This window comes from Colias croceus, chromosome 25, assembly GCF_905220415.1.
Source record: "Colias croceus chromosome 25, ilColCroc2.1".
Classification (NCBI taxonomy): Eukaryota; Metazoa; Arthropoda; class Insecta; order Lepidoptera; family Pieridae; genus Colias; species Colias croceus.
The window spans coordinates 7,117,638-7,133,864 of NC_059561.1; the positions used below are offsets into that span (position 1 = coordinate 7,117,638).

The following is a 16,227-nucleotide window of genomic DNA, read 5'->3' on the forward strand; positions in this document are numbered from 1 at the left end:
TAAATTTGATCTGGTTAAGGAGTAAAAAAATAAAATGTTCGGTGGCGCTAGTTTCGGTGGTGTAGGCCTCTTAATATTATTACGGCGCCGCCGCCGCCGGCGATATAACCGAATTAAAAAACTGCAAAATACACCACGAATGTGGATTGATCCTTTGCTATTATTTTGCCATACGGAATATTATTTTGCTATTATTTTGCGTTCGGTTCTTTGACTGACTGCACAGTGCACACTAACTGTATGCAGTAGCGGTGGACAGCATGCGGCGACGCTACCCGACTTCAGCCGACCGCGCGAAGTTGAACGCGCGACTGTATGCAGTTGATATTGACTTCACTCGACTGCAGCCGACTGCGTGCAGTTGATATCATGACAGCATGAAGTCGAACACACATAACTGCTTGCAGTTATATATATCGACCGCGCGCAGTTGCTGCGATGCAGTCTGTCTGATGGCACCCTTATTGTTACGTAAAATTAGGCACATAATCTATTGCTTCGGTAACTCACGTAAATTTTTATTTTGCGTGTTCAACCACATAATTTCTAGTTGAACTTTATTCACAATCAAAAGTGATATAGAAAAATACTAGGTACCTAGGTATATTTCAATTATTCATTTTAAGCTTAACCTAAATCCCTTCATTATAAATAAATTAACATTCCAATAAAGTTGTAGAAAAAATAACATTTTCAGATTTTCATTAACATAATATTGGCTAGTACCTATGAGCTTTACAATTACGCTTCGACTTCTTTTTAAATGTCCTTGTAAATCTAGCAAATAAATAATAATACTGAATATTATTGTTCTGAATATTATTGATTTCTCGCTTCTATACATACATTCTTCATATGAGATGTAAATATTCTCCTCACCCCACAAAATCTCACCTTAATTAAGATGACACAATTTAATTTTATGATTGTTAAACGCGTTGGATTTTATTTTGCGAATATGTTTCACGCACACAGTGACAGGTGTAGGTACTTATATATGAACTACATTTGTATAGTGTACGTGTGTGTTTGTGTGTGTGTGTGAGTAAAACATGAAATCTGACAGAGAGCTATTTGTATGGAATTTTAAAGGGTCGGGCGTTTGTAATACAAACGCCCGTAATACAAACTTTGTATTTGTAATACTACCCTCAATTTTTTTGATGTTTTTTGTTTCTCATTTTGTTGTATGTTAAGTGATTCGATTTGATTTTTTTTTGAGAATTGACTGTTCTTACTTCTAAATATTGATCCAGAATGTATATAAACGTCAAATAAACAAAATAATACCGCTTAATAAGAATAACAAGGCACTTTGTAATATATGTAGAGATCTGTTCCTTGATAATATTAAAAATAGGGTGTACAAAAAATATGCGTTGGCCGGGAATCGAACCCGGATCAACTGCTTGGAAGGCAACTATGCTGACCATTACACCACCAACGCTTGTTAACTTGATCTAAAATAGACAAATTTTATTAAAACTGAAAGTTTATGTTTACTCAGATGGCAGACAATTTCTATTTTAATGAAATGAGTATCATGTATTGAATTTTAAATACTTGACAACAAAAGAAAGAAAGTTATTTTAAGATCAAAGACACGACAATTTTAACTAATATAGTGCCAATATGCATGTATCTATACTAATATAATAAAACTGAAGAGTTTGTTTGTTTGTTTGTTTGAATGCGCTAATCTCGGGAACTACTGGTCCGATTTTAAAAATTCTTTTGGTGTTAGATAGCCCATTCATCGAGGAAGGCTATTAGGCAAATAATAAATCATCTCGCTAAGACCAACAGGACCGGAGCAAAGCGGGTGAAATCGCGGGGAACAGCTAGTATAATATACGGAACTTTTTCTAAAGAACTCCATTCTGTCTGCACGTCACACACAGCGGGCAAGCCATTTGTCATGAGCCTAAACAAACACACGGTATGAAACTATGTTTATATTAAAGTTTGACTTTGTTTACATTGTGAGTATATTGTCACTTGAGAGATCGAAATTGATCTAATATTTATGTTCTGAGATCTGAAAATATAGTTATAACCTGATGATCTGAAAAATAGTTTTTTTAATCAATAAATAAATTAAAAAAAAACAAAAAAAAACTTATAATCTGACTATAAAATGTCTTTAAGTGATTTTAAAAGAGCAACTATGGAGTTTCTTGCCGGTTCTTCTCCATAGATACTGCTTTCCGAATCGGTGGTAAATGTTAAAAATAATTATATAATGACGATTCGAAAGTGCTACTAAATAGTAGTCTAATTGAATAAATGAATGTTTGAGTTTGAGTTTATCAGCTTCGCTTACGGGTATAATATAAGTACCGACTTCTTTAAACTGGATTTTGATTTTTGACCCACATTCAACGGACAAATTTAATTCAAACTTTGTACACTTTTCAAGGATCGTTGACAACTTGACAATACAATAATTTGTTGAGTTTGTCTTTATAGAAAATAGACCATGAAAAGGTTCTTGAAATATAAGGAAAACATAAAACATTTCGTCACTATAAGGATAACGAAGGAAACGATCGTAAATAATGCGTGAGTGTTTCTCAAAAGTGCTATTAAAACAATAAAATGATATCATTAAGATCAAATATAGTGCTTCATGTTTATGTAGATCACATATTATGATTTGGCAATGAATACAATATTATGATTCATGCAATTCAGTGTACCTGTCCACTGCATAGTTATAAAACAGGCCGTTATTGCCAAAACGTTATAAGTAAATGTAAAGCATATCATCTTCCGTGATTTTCCTAGCACAGAGTACCTAACATAAACGATAGATAAAAATATCTTCTTCTTCTTTTGTTTATGGCCTTCCCGATCCCAATAGGGACGGATTCTGCCAATGTCAAGTGTCATGTACGCACAGATCAAAATTTATCATTAATTTCAATGATTAAGTTTATAATGCAGCAACTTGATACTCTGTGCTGAGGAAAAATCACGGAAGAGATTGAGCAGTTCAAATGCGGGATCAGTCTTACCTGGATAGATAAAATTCTCTGATGATCCGTTCAAAACTTGACGTTGGCAGAATCCGTCCTCACTGGGATCGGGGAATGCCATAATATAAGAAAGAGAAGAAGAATAAGAGCTAGCGCGCAAGAGCAACTTTTATCTCTGCAACTATTTTGTCTCTCCCATCAACTCTATGGGAAGTTGCGTCGCTACGTGCGCGCACTTTCTTACTAGCTGCAGGAGTTGATGGGAGAGACAAATAGTTGCGGAGACAAAAGTTGCTCTTGCGCGCTAGCTCTTAGAAGCCTCGTATTCATGGTAAACATTTGTTGAGCAACAGTTGATGAACAATGTTGTGGAATGGAAACTATTTAATTGTTGATGCTTGAGAGCATTTAAACATGCGTTATCAACTCTGAAAAACGTAGTTGTTGTGATAAGCAGAATGCGGAACTTTGAACAATTTAAACTTAGGTAAATAGTTGAATCTAATTTACCTAATTCAATATTCATAGAGGTAAGCGATAAATATATAAATAAAAGATCTTACTTTTTCATCTTATTATTTTCAAATGTAATGTTTCAGCATAAAATCTGAATATTTTCTCGCAAAGTACATTTTCATAGTTAATTATTTTCCTAGGGAACCCTAAAATATTGTCTGCCTGTCAATTGATCGGAACTGGTGTTTTTAATGCTGCAAGTTATGTTGTGTGTTTAGAACGATACCCACGTACAAGTGTGGACATTCTTGTGACGTTTACACTTTACTAGTGATGTGCTTTGTCGATAAAATCAAAAATTTTAACAGTAATTGAAAGAAATTGTTCGATAGAAATGCGAGAATTTATATTAATGAACAGGTTTTGAATTTGAATTTAAATGTCGGTTTACTGTTCAAATGTTTTTTTGAAGTGTTTGAAAGACAAATTTTCATTTCTTTAGATTTTAAAGTGGGTAGAAATTTATATTATTTATGTGGATGCACCAATTTCTTCTTACATACGTCTCTACGATATTTAATTCAATAACAAAGAAATCTCACTATTATCAGTCAATCTTTTAGATAGATACAATATTACGCATATAGATAAATACGAATGATTTACGTAGAAATTACTTGATAAGATTTTATAATTAATCAAAGCTATTATGTATTTGATAATTGTCCTGTATTAATTGACAATAATAATAATAAAATTAAATGCAAATTTAAAAAAAATAAAAAAAATATGTTTGTTATTCATTCGCAAAATCGCTCAACCGATTTACTCCTAACCATACACGGCGCAGTCCTGAAATATTTGCGAGTTTTAATTTTTATAAAAAACTACTTTGTTAGTTTTGAAGTGAAAATACGCAGGAACTCATAACTCTTAAAGTTTCATACGTGTATGTTTTATAACATTTTTCTTCGAACGTTAAACGTTTGTGTCATTGTTTGCAATCCTTTTACTGCATTTACTGGAATAGTGTATTCGTTAGTGTTCAGATGTTCTCAAACTTAGTGCCTTTTCGGTATAAAGAACCTTTATTTACCTAATTAACTTTGTAAAGTCAATCAAACTTACCCATAGACTTAAGAAGAGCTTTTAAGCCATATTTAGTTTTAATTTATTCAATTGAATCGAGTCAATATTTGCGTCAGCGTGGATACTATTTTATACACTATACACATATCATCACAATAAATCAAAACAAAGTCGCTTTTGGCCTTCTGTGTCTGTATGCTAAATGCATAATAACACAACAGATTTTGATGGGGTTATTTTTTTTGAGTGATGAGGACGGTTTTAACATAATATGTATGTATAATATTCTATTAGGTTTCAATTCGAGTAAAGGGTGAAAAGTTAGTACTATGTGGTAAGTACTATAATAAGTTGACAATATTTTGAGTGTAATGCATTTCAGTTTAAATATAAGAAATATTTGGAATCCTAATCTGTCTTTGTTATGTTTTTGAGCGTTATACGGTTTTCTGTAGACTTTAAATTCACGAGGGCGTTTCTGTTAAGTTTGAGAAACACTTGCTAGACTGAGTACTAGTGTAAACCATAAACTTTGTAGTCTATTGAATAAAACAAATACAAGCAAAACATGATTTTAAAGGTCATAAATTTCACGTCGGGTATATAAAAATATCAAACTAACATCACATGGAGAGATTGGGATTTCCCGTCTCAATAGTTAATTTTATTTAAACTGCATTTAAAAGAATTTCTTATGATAGCTAGTTGATCGAAAAAAATAAAAAAGAGCGTGTCTACCGAGCACACGTGTTAGAAGTGAAACTTCTTTTGCAAGATTCAAAGATACAGAAATCACCGATCGATTATTTTTGATTTTTATATCAGTTTTGTACAAGTGGTGTCGTGTGATTTTTTATTTTTATTTTTAAGTGAAACTTCTTTAGGCGCGTTGAGAGTAAAATTTCAAGGTCGCGTCATGGAAATACCGTCACGTCGTGGAAGTTTCAATCCAGGAACCAATATAATGTACCTACTTATGACCTTAAGCCTAGCACATTCCATAGTAATTAATCAATATTAGTTCCATGCATGACACCGAAAATCAATTTAAAAAGAAAACAAATAGACAAATTTCTCGGTATCTTATAGGAAACTTTATTTAGTATTGAGTTACACGTTCTTACTTCCTACTATATTGTATTTATTATGAGTTTAAAAAGACGCTGTTTTGAGCTTTTTACGTTTGTAATAAAGTATATAATAGCGTGTTTGAATTGTTATGTTGGATGCATATAAATGATTTATTGTATGAATGGGCATTTAAATAGAACGTGTTAAAAATTTTAAGAATTTTACAGCGGTTTCTTTTAGACGTTGATTTAAAGGACACATGTGTTTGTTTACTCGCAAATCTAGAGTATATTAGGAAGAAGTAGTTTTTCGTTGTTGTTTTTATTAATAGGTAATAATAAAATTAGTATGATTTGATATTTAGGAAGCTATTACATTACTAACTAATACACGATACATAATAATCTGTCTATAAATGTTTCTAAGTTTTTGATGTATAAATAAAATGAAATGAATACCTACCTACTCTTTATTGTACACACATACAAATATAATTTGTAACATGGTTGAGATGATACTTATAAGATGTTAAAGGGAGTTGTATAATTACCAATACTGTAAAATTTTTATGACTCCTTGCATTATAATTTGAAGTTGACAAAGTTATGATTAATATTCATCACATGTCTTTTTTATTTGTCATTAATATTGCACTTCTCAAAACGTTTTTGTTCAGGCGCCATATTGTCTGCTTGACTTTTATCTCGTGAAACAACAAAAGCACGTGTTACACTTCCCCAAATCCCGAATAGGGACCACACATTCGGTTCGCGTGTCAAAAGTGCCAGGCCAAATTACCCTCCCAGATATGGTGACTATAATTTCTGTTTTAAGCGAACAAAAAATAAAAAATAAAAAATGTTTTCTTTCACCTGTATTAAATCATTATATTATACTCTAGCTCATTAAATAGCTTTAAATTACTATAGAACACACAGCATTCAAATAATAACTAGCTTGCACACAATAAAACTAAATTGCATTGAAAAAATACCAATACGCGTAGGTACGCTTTAATGTTTAACAACATCTTTTAAGAATAATACGCAACTAGGTAATATTATAATATTGTAAATAATATTCGTATGTCCTTTTCGAGTTTTATTTAAGTAAGAAATATCCCAAAATTCCCACAAATTCACGTCACCTTACTCAAAGCTCCCCGAAGCGAGCACAATTTGTGAGAATGCACACTTTTTGAACATTTAAATTATTTCGTTCACGAGAAAGTTAATTGTGGACCACCGGCACAGTAAACATTTTTTAAATTTGTTTTTTAAAGCTTTGTTGTAATCAAAATTTATATTTTTTATTTCGTTTATTATATGTTTGGCTTAGATGAAAATACATATTATTTTATTTTACTTTTTACTTTGTTATGTAAAGTTTTCTTTTTCAGTTTTCTTTCTCTATTGGCGTATTTTATGCAAACTCTTGTTTTTTCTAGATAAAGCCTAAGGATAAAGCATTGTCATGACAATAAATGTCTTCAAAAGGGTAAAAAATATCTCAAAACCGTAAATCGGACAGCTTATGTACGCTCAAGTTACTAACAACTGGTTAGTCATCAAATAAAAAAAATCATCACGTAAATTTCGATCACATTAACAAGAAAAAAGTATTTGGAGCGTCGAATCGTGAAATCTATGGTATTCCGTTGAAATGTATGTCATCGCTAGTAAGAATCGGTTATGACCACAGTTATGACTTTGCCGACATACAATAATGGACTCTGGTAGAATATTAAAGAGGAATGTGTCAATTATATCACGATTGTAGGGACTTTTGTAACTAGGCAGTTGCGCTGGTTTTGACTGTATAAGATACGATGTTAATACAGGTTATAAACTTAAAATATTGGTAAAATTGAAATCAACGCAGCCGATTTTCGGGGATTGGATTACACCTGATTACACAGACTACGCATTGCATAATGCATTATAATATACTAGCTGCGCCCCGCGGTTTCACCCGCGTGGCTCAAGTCCTGTTGGTCTTAGCATGAATGATGAAGTTATATAGCCTATAGCCTTCCTCGATAAATGAGCTATCTAACACCGAAATAATTTTTCAAATCGGACCAGTAGTTCCTGAGATAAGTGCGTTCAAACAAACAAACTCTTCAGCTTTATAATATTAGTATGACAAAAGATAAAAGCTTTATAGTAATAAAATGCCATAGATTATTTAGGTATAATATTATCTTAACCTCATTCATTCTATTGACGAAATATTTTTATTTTTTATTTTTCCAGATTTATTTACGCCCAAAGCTACAGTTTGAAGACATCTGTTCATTGACATTGTTGACATTGTTTTCGCACATGTCTTTCCTCCTGCAGTAAAAATCCCCTGAAAGTGACTCACAGTTCATAAATCGTAACAAAATTTCAGCAAACAGAACATCTTCCACTTCTTTGTTAGATGACGCACTGTGATATCTGATATGAGCTGATTAATTGGTGTCCTAATTAGCAAATGTTCGCATGTTCTACGTGTTTATACGTGCGACTAACGGAGTAATATTTTTTTTGAATTAGCAATAATATAGTTTTTATATGTTAGAGGTTTGTTCTATACTTGAAAAGATAAAATAAATAAATATTATTTCTAATATTTTATACTTGATTTTTATTTATAAAAAACTTAATAAAAAATAAAAATTGCATTTGCATCCTAATGTTTAAGAAAAATAATGATGAGTGATTTACATGTAAATATTGAATACCGTAAAAGTTAAATTAAAACAACGATGATTATGAATGTTTGTTATACAATAATTATTAGATTACAAATAATTCAGAAAAACGTATTATTTCATTTGTACGGACGATTTCTATCTAGCTAGGACAGAGTAGTGAGTAAGTGCGTTAATTAGAACGATGTTATTCCCCTATCGCAATACATAGTGATATGAAGATTGTTTCTTGGGAAGATAATGCTAAGTCATCTTTACTGTTAACTAGCCCTACTTTTTCTTGAAGTTTAACTGAGATAAATGTTAAAATTGATAAAAAAATTATCTAGTAGAACGGCGAAGATTTTTTAAGGATTCGTTGTGTTCTATATTTTTTTAGAATGTCGACAAAATAAAAAGCAAAAGTGTGCGTTGGCCGGGAATCGAACCCGGATCAACTGCTTGGAAGGCAACTATGCTGACCATTACACCACCAACGCTTGTTGATACAGTTTAGAAATAAGCAGTTTTATTAGATTACTGTTTTATCAATTTTATTATTGAAGCGTAAAAACTGGAGCGAATTTTGTTCTAAAACTATTGCATCTCTTTCTTTACCAATTGTATCTCTATTTTTTGGCTCTTTTCTAAGCGACCTTTGACCTTTTCTTCTAAACGAATATAATGCGTAAGTTAGAAAAGCTGTCAAAATTTGTAGTTTGTACTAAGTCTATTATTTTACTATTATCTACTTAATTTCAAATCAATTAACTAGTTTAATACCTCGGATTTGCTTACCACACAAATCATTATTTCTTTTAGCAATTACAATTACGGCAGGCATTTTCCAAATGAAAAAAATTATTGCATTCACCCTTCTCTCCTATATGATTTAGCACTATTGAAAATCATCAAAATCGGTCAAGGCGTTTTTAAAATATAAAACGGAATATAGGTACACGCGTTCAAATTCTTTACATTAATAATTAAAATACATAGAGACCGCTTGTGTGACTAAAAAAAAAAAGTTTCAGGAAAACAACAGAATAATTAATTATTGTTCTCCTCTTTTTTGTTTTATATTGTTTGAATAAAGAAATTTCAGAGGTCAAACGCGAATACGACCTTGTAACAACAGGTGTAAGGAATGCGCTCAATTGTAACGGAGTTCTTATTATTTTTCCTAATTTCTTACAATAACTTTCACTGTTAAGGTAATTTCTGCTCTACGCCTGAAAGTTAAGGTTTATATTGCATTGTATGCTAGAAAACTTTGGAGGTACTACACTGTTGGTAATTTCTGTTCTATTCCTTTAAATTAAGATGTATTTTCCATTGTAGTTGAAGTTACCGCTAGAATGATTTTTGTGGGAAAGAAAGAAAGGTATTTAAATGTTTTATATCAAAACAATGGGGTGGGTTTGCCACCTGTCTTAAGACAAGTCACCCTTCTTTTATATTGTCTTTACTTTAAAACAATATTTACCCACTTTTTAAATGAAGCGCATGTGAGCTTATAAGTTTAACATATTTTTTCATGACGATAGGTTTCAAATTCGTCCACTTTTTGAATAATCATCATCATCATCATCATCATCAGCCCATATACGTTCCCACTGCTGGGACACGGGCCTCCTATGAGGGTACAGGCCATAATCCACCACGCTGGCCAAGTGCGGGTTGGCGGATGACACATGTCGTCGAACTTTTTTAATTCTTCGACATGTCGGTTTCCTCACGATGTTTTCCTTCACCGTTCGAGCAGTGGTGATGTTACAACATGCGCAGATAAATTGAAAAATCAATTTATTTCCTGCGCGCTCGCCTGGTCTCGAACCACGGACTTATCGATTCGAAGTCCGAGGTCTCACCACTGAGCCACCACTGCTCTCTTGAATAATATTTTTATGGAAATTTAAAATTTTAGTCTGTTTGATGGTATCTACTTAGATTTATCGGACGGGGCTGTTGCCTCGAGGATTATAAGACAATATTGTAAGAATTCACGTTTCTTTTCATTTTATGTAGGTAGACCTGTTTACTTTTAAATAAAAAATATTTTTTTTAACTCAAACTCAAACTACTAGTTACATATTACCATTACAAATATGTATACAATTTTTGCTTTTTTTAAAGACCTGTTGCAATACTAAAATTAACTAACGATATAGGTAGGTATTATGTTTTACAGTCTGCGATGGTTTAGCTTACGATTACGGTACTATTAACTTACGATTTATGAGAACATAACAATCTCGTTTTATTATCTGTATTTTAGCACATTCAACTCTTTATTGCTAGAAAACAAAAAGCTGTCAATACTGGGTAAAACCAATAATTTTCACACATGTAACACTGACATCTGGTAACACAAAGTGGGGAAAGTATGTCGTATTGGAAACAAATAGTTTTTTTTTATAATTTATACATCTGTTTCGTTTTTTTTATTATTTTTTATCTTTTTATTACACCCTTTCATGCTTCCCGTTATTTTTTATGACAAAAAAGGATCCAATATTCTTTCAATGTTATCAAAACTTAAGCAATAAAAACGTTAGCCTGTATATTCCGTGTGCCCATAAACCGCTGTATCAATTTAGATGAATTTAAAAACACAGAAATAATAATACAACCATGTAGTACTAGAAGATAGATATATAGATAAATAAATTATTGATGCTTAAAATAGATATGAAGAAAAACAGGTCCTAGGATTTTGTCGAAGGACATCGTTTACCGTCAAATGTAGAGCAACGAATCTCCGGGGTAAAAGTTAGTTAGACCTAAGAAATAAACAAATAAATAACAAAGTTGCAAATATTTCCTTATTTTCCCCTAAAAACGTTGTACAAAGACATATAGCCTTCTCTGAAACTTATATGTTAAGTACGTAAAGTAGCGTTTAAAAGCTCATGTTTAAACGTAATAAAATTTCACCATGAAAAGCTCGTTTCGTACTGCAAGCGATGCTAGTTAAAATGTGTTCTAAGGTGGTGGCAAAATGAATAATTAAAATTGTAGCACTTCGGTTTTAAGCGAACGAAATCATAAATGCGTAGAGCTCAATGAATATAAGTACATTATGTGTTCAAATATCACTTAACTTCTAATACGACAACTTCATCAAATAGTAATTACAATTATGGAACAGCGAATAACAATAATTAAAGTAATGTATACCTAATCTATATCTTTTTTGTCCGTGTCACAAGTTTTATACTCACCTTACGATACTCAAATCACGTAGGTAAATCTTAACACAATCAGCTTATTCTACCCCATCAGATTTAGAATCGACTCGCCTAGCATCCACTGGAGTCTACCCTTAAATAACAGGATATAAACGACGCATTGAATTGTGCATAGCGTAAGTTTATTGGTTTTTACCACGTTTTTACAAAAAAATCTTCTTTGTCTGCTCATGGATATTGCCCTTTCTTTGAGAATTATGAAGCATTCTTTACGCGGAATACTTATTTTTAACAATATTTGGATATTCATACAATTATAAACATGTTGTAGCTCGCGGCATCGTCCATGTGTAAGGTATTTTTATTTATAAGTTGATTAAATAAAATGAAGTCTATGTGAACATTACCGTAATACGTTAACGCAACAAACAATAAATGGGTGAAATATACCTAGGTTATTTAATATTATAAATGCGAAAGTTTGTGAGGATGGATGTATATGTGCATGTGTATGTATTTATGTTTGTCGATCTTTCACGCAAATACTACTGAACCGATTACAATGAAATTTAGCACACATATAGAGGGTAACTTGGATTAACACATAGGATAGGTATAATCCCGGAAATCGCACGGGAACGGAAACTATGCCGGTTTTTCTTTGAATACGCGGGCGAAGCCGCGGGTGGAAAGTTAGTAATACCTATTATGAAATGCTGCTTGCTTTTATGATTATGTCCATAATATGAAAGCTTATCTAGATTAATTATTATCTCAATAACTACTATAACTTACACATAATTCTAAAACTGGCAATCTTTTCTTTATATTTATATTCATATGAAGATTCCATTATATTGAAAAACCCTTTGTCGGCATAGAGATTAATCTCAAAGTTAAACAAAGTCGCGGTTAAGCAAAATATAGTTTTATCTAGGACTTTCATATATAGTTTTATCTAGAGCTTTCGCGATAAGGGAAGAATTTCAAGAGGGTCCTTAAATAAATACTTTATTAGTATAGAGTAGTGATCACACAGAGGCAAATTTATTTTGAGAGAATAACATACTTCTTTAGGAAAGTCGGGTAATCGTATCCTCCTTTTAATATAAGCTCGAACGTTTGTTTGTTAGTCATTCACGCCAAAACAGCTGAACGGATTTTGATGATCCTTAGCAGTGATGTAGCATTATGTACCAGAATAACACATGAGTTGTAGAAATCCTTATCTGTAAATATTCAAGATGTTTTAGGTGTTATTATTAATATTTTGAAATATAAAACCATAGAGAATTTATTTTACTATCCAGTGAAAAAAAAACTTAACAGTACTCAAGTACTGTTAAGACACAACTACTGTACACAAATACTGTTCAAACAGTATTTGTACGTAGACGATCATTTCAAAATATAGCACCTCTTTGAACTAAAATATTGGAATAAAAGCAAGATTTACGGCGTAATAAAATCCACTCACACATGACGGGTTATTGAAGTGTAGATCAAAGACAAATCATTAACACTAGACATTTATAAATTATAAACATGTGAATAGTTAGATGAATACAATATGTTCTGAAACCTATTTATTTTGTAACTAATATTCGAGGAATAGGAGGACGTGAGGTGATAGTGCTAATGTCTAGACATACGTCTAATTAGCGACTAAATGATTTATAAGCTAGGTAATTAGGTATTTAGGACTTCTTATTCGTTCGAATATGTATCCAAACTTATAATTATGAATAAAGAGAAAAGACTGATTTTTATAAAAACTACTCGATCGATTAAAAAAATATTTTAGCATTTGAAGATGTCTCTGTAGAAATATAATCTGTACAGATATTATCCTGCATTGATAACAAACGTCACTTTAAGGACACGGGTTAAAGTAGTTTCGGACAAGGCATTTCAGTTTTTGTGCCGCAATTTGATAACCCTAATTATTGATATAATCGGGGCTTCCATAAATTTCACAATCTTACTTTTTTTGGCAGCAAGGGTTGCTAGTTACAAATTGGTGTTGGCATTTTAAGGAAAATTAGAAGGAACCTTGAAAGAACAGTCTTATCATACAAAAAAGTAGAAGAAACAATTATAACTACATATATACTACACAGTACAATTATTAGAATAAACAAAAGTTCTGTACTAATATAATAATATTTTCAACAAAGTTTTTATTTAGCTCTATTAAAGTAAATACATTTGTAAGCTGTGAAGTTTTCATAAATAAATTGGTAAATAACTAAAATATTTCACTTCCATCCTATCTTTAATTTTTCATGTTCACCCTTTTTAACCGACTTCAAAAAAAAGGAGGAGCTTATCAATTCGGCCGGTATGTTTTTTTTTATGTATGTACACCGATTACTCCGAGGTTTCTGAACCGATTTACGTGATTCTTTTTTTGTTCGATGCGGGATGATGTCGAATTGGTCCCATAAAAATTTTATTCGGATAGGCCCAGTAGTTTTTATTTTATGAGCATTTTTGTCTGCAGATATTTGAAAATTTTGCAAGTGCAAGTTTGAAGTCGGTTGTTTTTAACGCAGTTATCAGTTGTAGTTACAAAAAGTAGATCATCATGACAGGGGACTTGATTTTTTGTATGTATTTTTTATATGAAAGGATCTAAAGACAAATTATTTAACGGTCTTCTTAAAGACAAAAACTATGTCTATTTCTTAATTAAATTTCTTAACATTATTAGTTTTCCTGTGGGTAGGTACCTCTAGCTACATAATAAGTAACGTTGTTTTTTATATTTATCTATTATTTGTGACTTTACTTGTTTCATTATATTGGTGTTACATAGGTAGGTACTTATTGTAAAAAAATACTTAGAAAATTATACTCAAGCCCCCTTTTTAAAAAAAAACCAAATTCTTTATTGATGTTGAAAATCATCTGTCCAATAGAGCCTATAAAAATACAATAAATAAGTCTTCATAGCATTACTAGCGTCGAGACTATTTTTACATAACTTAATATAAAATGTAATCGAATAAATTATTAATATATCAGTCATGCATTTCAGACCTCACAAACGAATTGGTCACGACTTCTTAGCGGCGCAATATAAAGAAATGCAATTATTCGTTGACGTTTGCCAATCTAGATTTTACGCGCTTAAATTTGACAGCTGTGTTTTTTTTTTCTGAGAGGCAAGGGCGCGGTAATGGTAATGCTAGACAGGATGTGTGCGGTTTATAATTCTCATATTTTATAATTTGTAGCAATATTTCTGTTTATATTTTCTAGTTTACAAAGGGTATCAGTATTGTACTACGAATAATATTATATTATAATCAATATAACAATGCAAGTTTTTTCGGAAGGGCCTACCGTAAACAATGTTTCCGTGAAATAAAGTTTAAGTTGAAAATTACTGATAGCATTTTTTATCTGTTTCATTTTTGGAATTTTTTTTTCATAATACACTTTGTTTGTTTAAAGCTTTAATAATTTAAAACCGTAATTTTGTTTACGTAACAGACGCAATTTTATTTTCGACTGTCTCACGCTCAAGTGACGCGAATTGATTGACAAGTAATTTATCAAAATTGGTTCAGCGGTTACGGTTATTTATTTTGAATATATTATTTTTTCGGCTAATTATGAAGATGCTACATTATAATATTACGTAAATATTAAGCTTAAAATTAATGTGACAAATTGGTTGATATTTCATAATGTCTTATCGAATTACCTTTAATTATTGTTTAGAAAGTTATGTTGTTAGATTTTACATTAAACATTAATAACATAAAGGCCTTTTATTCATAACTACCAAAAATGAAATTTTAAAGGTACTTAAAATAATTTGTAGAGTTCATTTTTATTTTATTTGTATTTGCTTCTTTCTATGTAATTTTTTCTTTCACCTAGATTCCGATCTGTTTATATGTTTATCAAATACGCCAGAATGGATGATACGTCAATAGATAAATAAACATCCAACCATCGCACTTTCGCATTAAAAACAATCTAAATATATTTTAAATCTCTGCAAAGTCTTTAACCCTTAATAAAATCAGTCCACAGATGTTTACAACTGCTCTTTGTTTCTATTCTCGAGTATGCTTTATCTCAGAAAAACCTTTAAATCGGAAGTTAGTGGTTGGTCAAACTGCCAAATTGATTTTATAATCTGTTTTGATGTAAATAGTAATTAAACTATTTATACGTAACTAGCTTTTCACCCGCGGCATCGCCCGCGCAGTCAAAGAAAAACCCGCATAGTTCCCGATCCCATGGGATTTCCGGAATAAAACATATCCTATGTCCCGGGGTAAAAAGTAGCCTATGTCCTTTTTCGGGTATAAAAAAAAATCTCTATACCAAATTCCATGCAAATTGGTTCAGTAGTTTAGGCGTGATTGAGTAACAGACAGACAGACAGAGTTACTTTCGCATTTATAATATAAATAAGTATGGATTCATAGCTGTTGGGCTTTTCACATAGAATCATCACATCCTACTGAGTCTACTGTATTTCTAGGGTTAACATTGGACGAGAAACTACAGTGGGGAGCCCATGTCAACACCGCTGCAGGTAAGCTCAGTTCAGCTGCATATGCAGTCCGAAAAATAAGGCATCTCACCGATGAAGATACGGCTAGATTGGTTTATTTCAGCTACTTTCATAGCATTATGTCCTATGGAATTCTACTGTGGGGCAAGGCTGCAGATATAGAAACTATATTTATCTTACAGAAAAGAGCCATTCGCTCTATATATAATTTGCGTGCTCGGGACTCAC

The 16,227-nt window shown here is 31.7% G+C and overlaps 2 non-coding genes across 2 annotated transcripts; both read right to left on the reverse strand.

Annotated features, from left to right (window-relative positions):
- Positions 1-1,375: 1,375 nt before the first annotated feature.
- Trnag-ucc lies at positions 1,376-1,447 on the reverse strand. The gene has a single exon. It is a non-coding gene; the product is annotated as a tRNA-Gly (tRNA).
- A 7,252-nt stretch (positions 1,448-8,699) lies between these two features.
- Positions 8,700-8,771, reverse strand: Trnag-ucc. Its single transcript has one exon. It is a non-coding gene; the product is annotated as a tRNA-Gly (tRNA).
- Between the last annotated feature and the right edge of the window lie 7,456 nt (positions 8,772-16,227).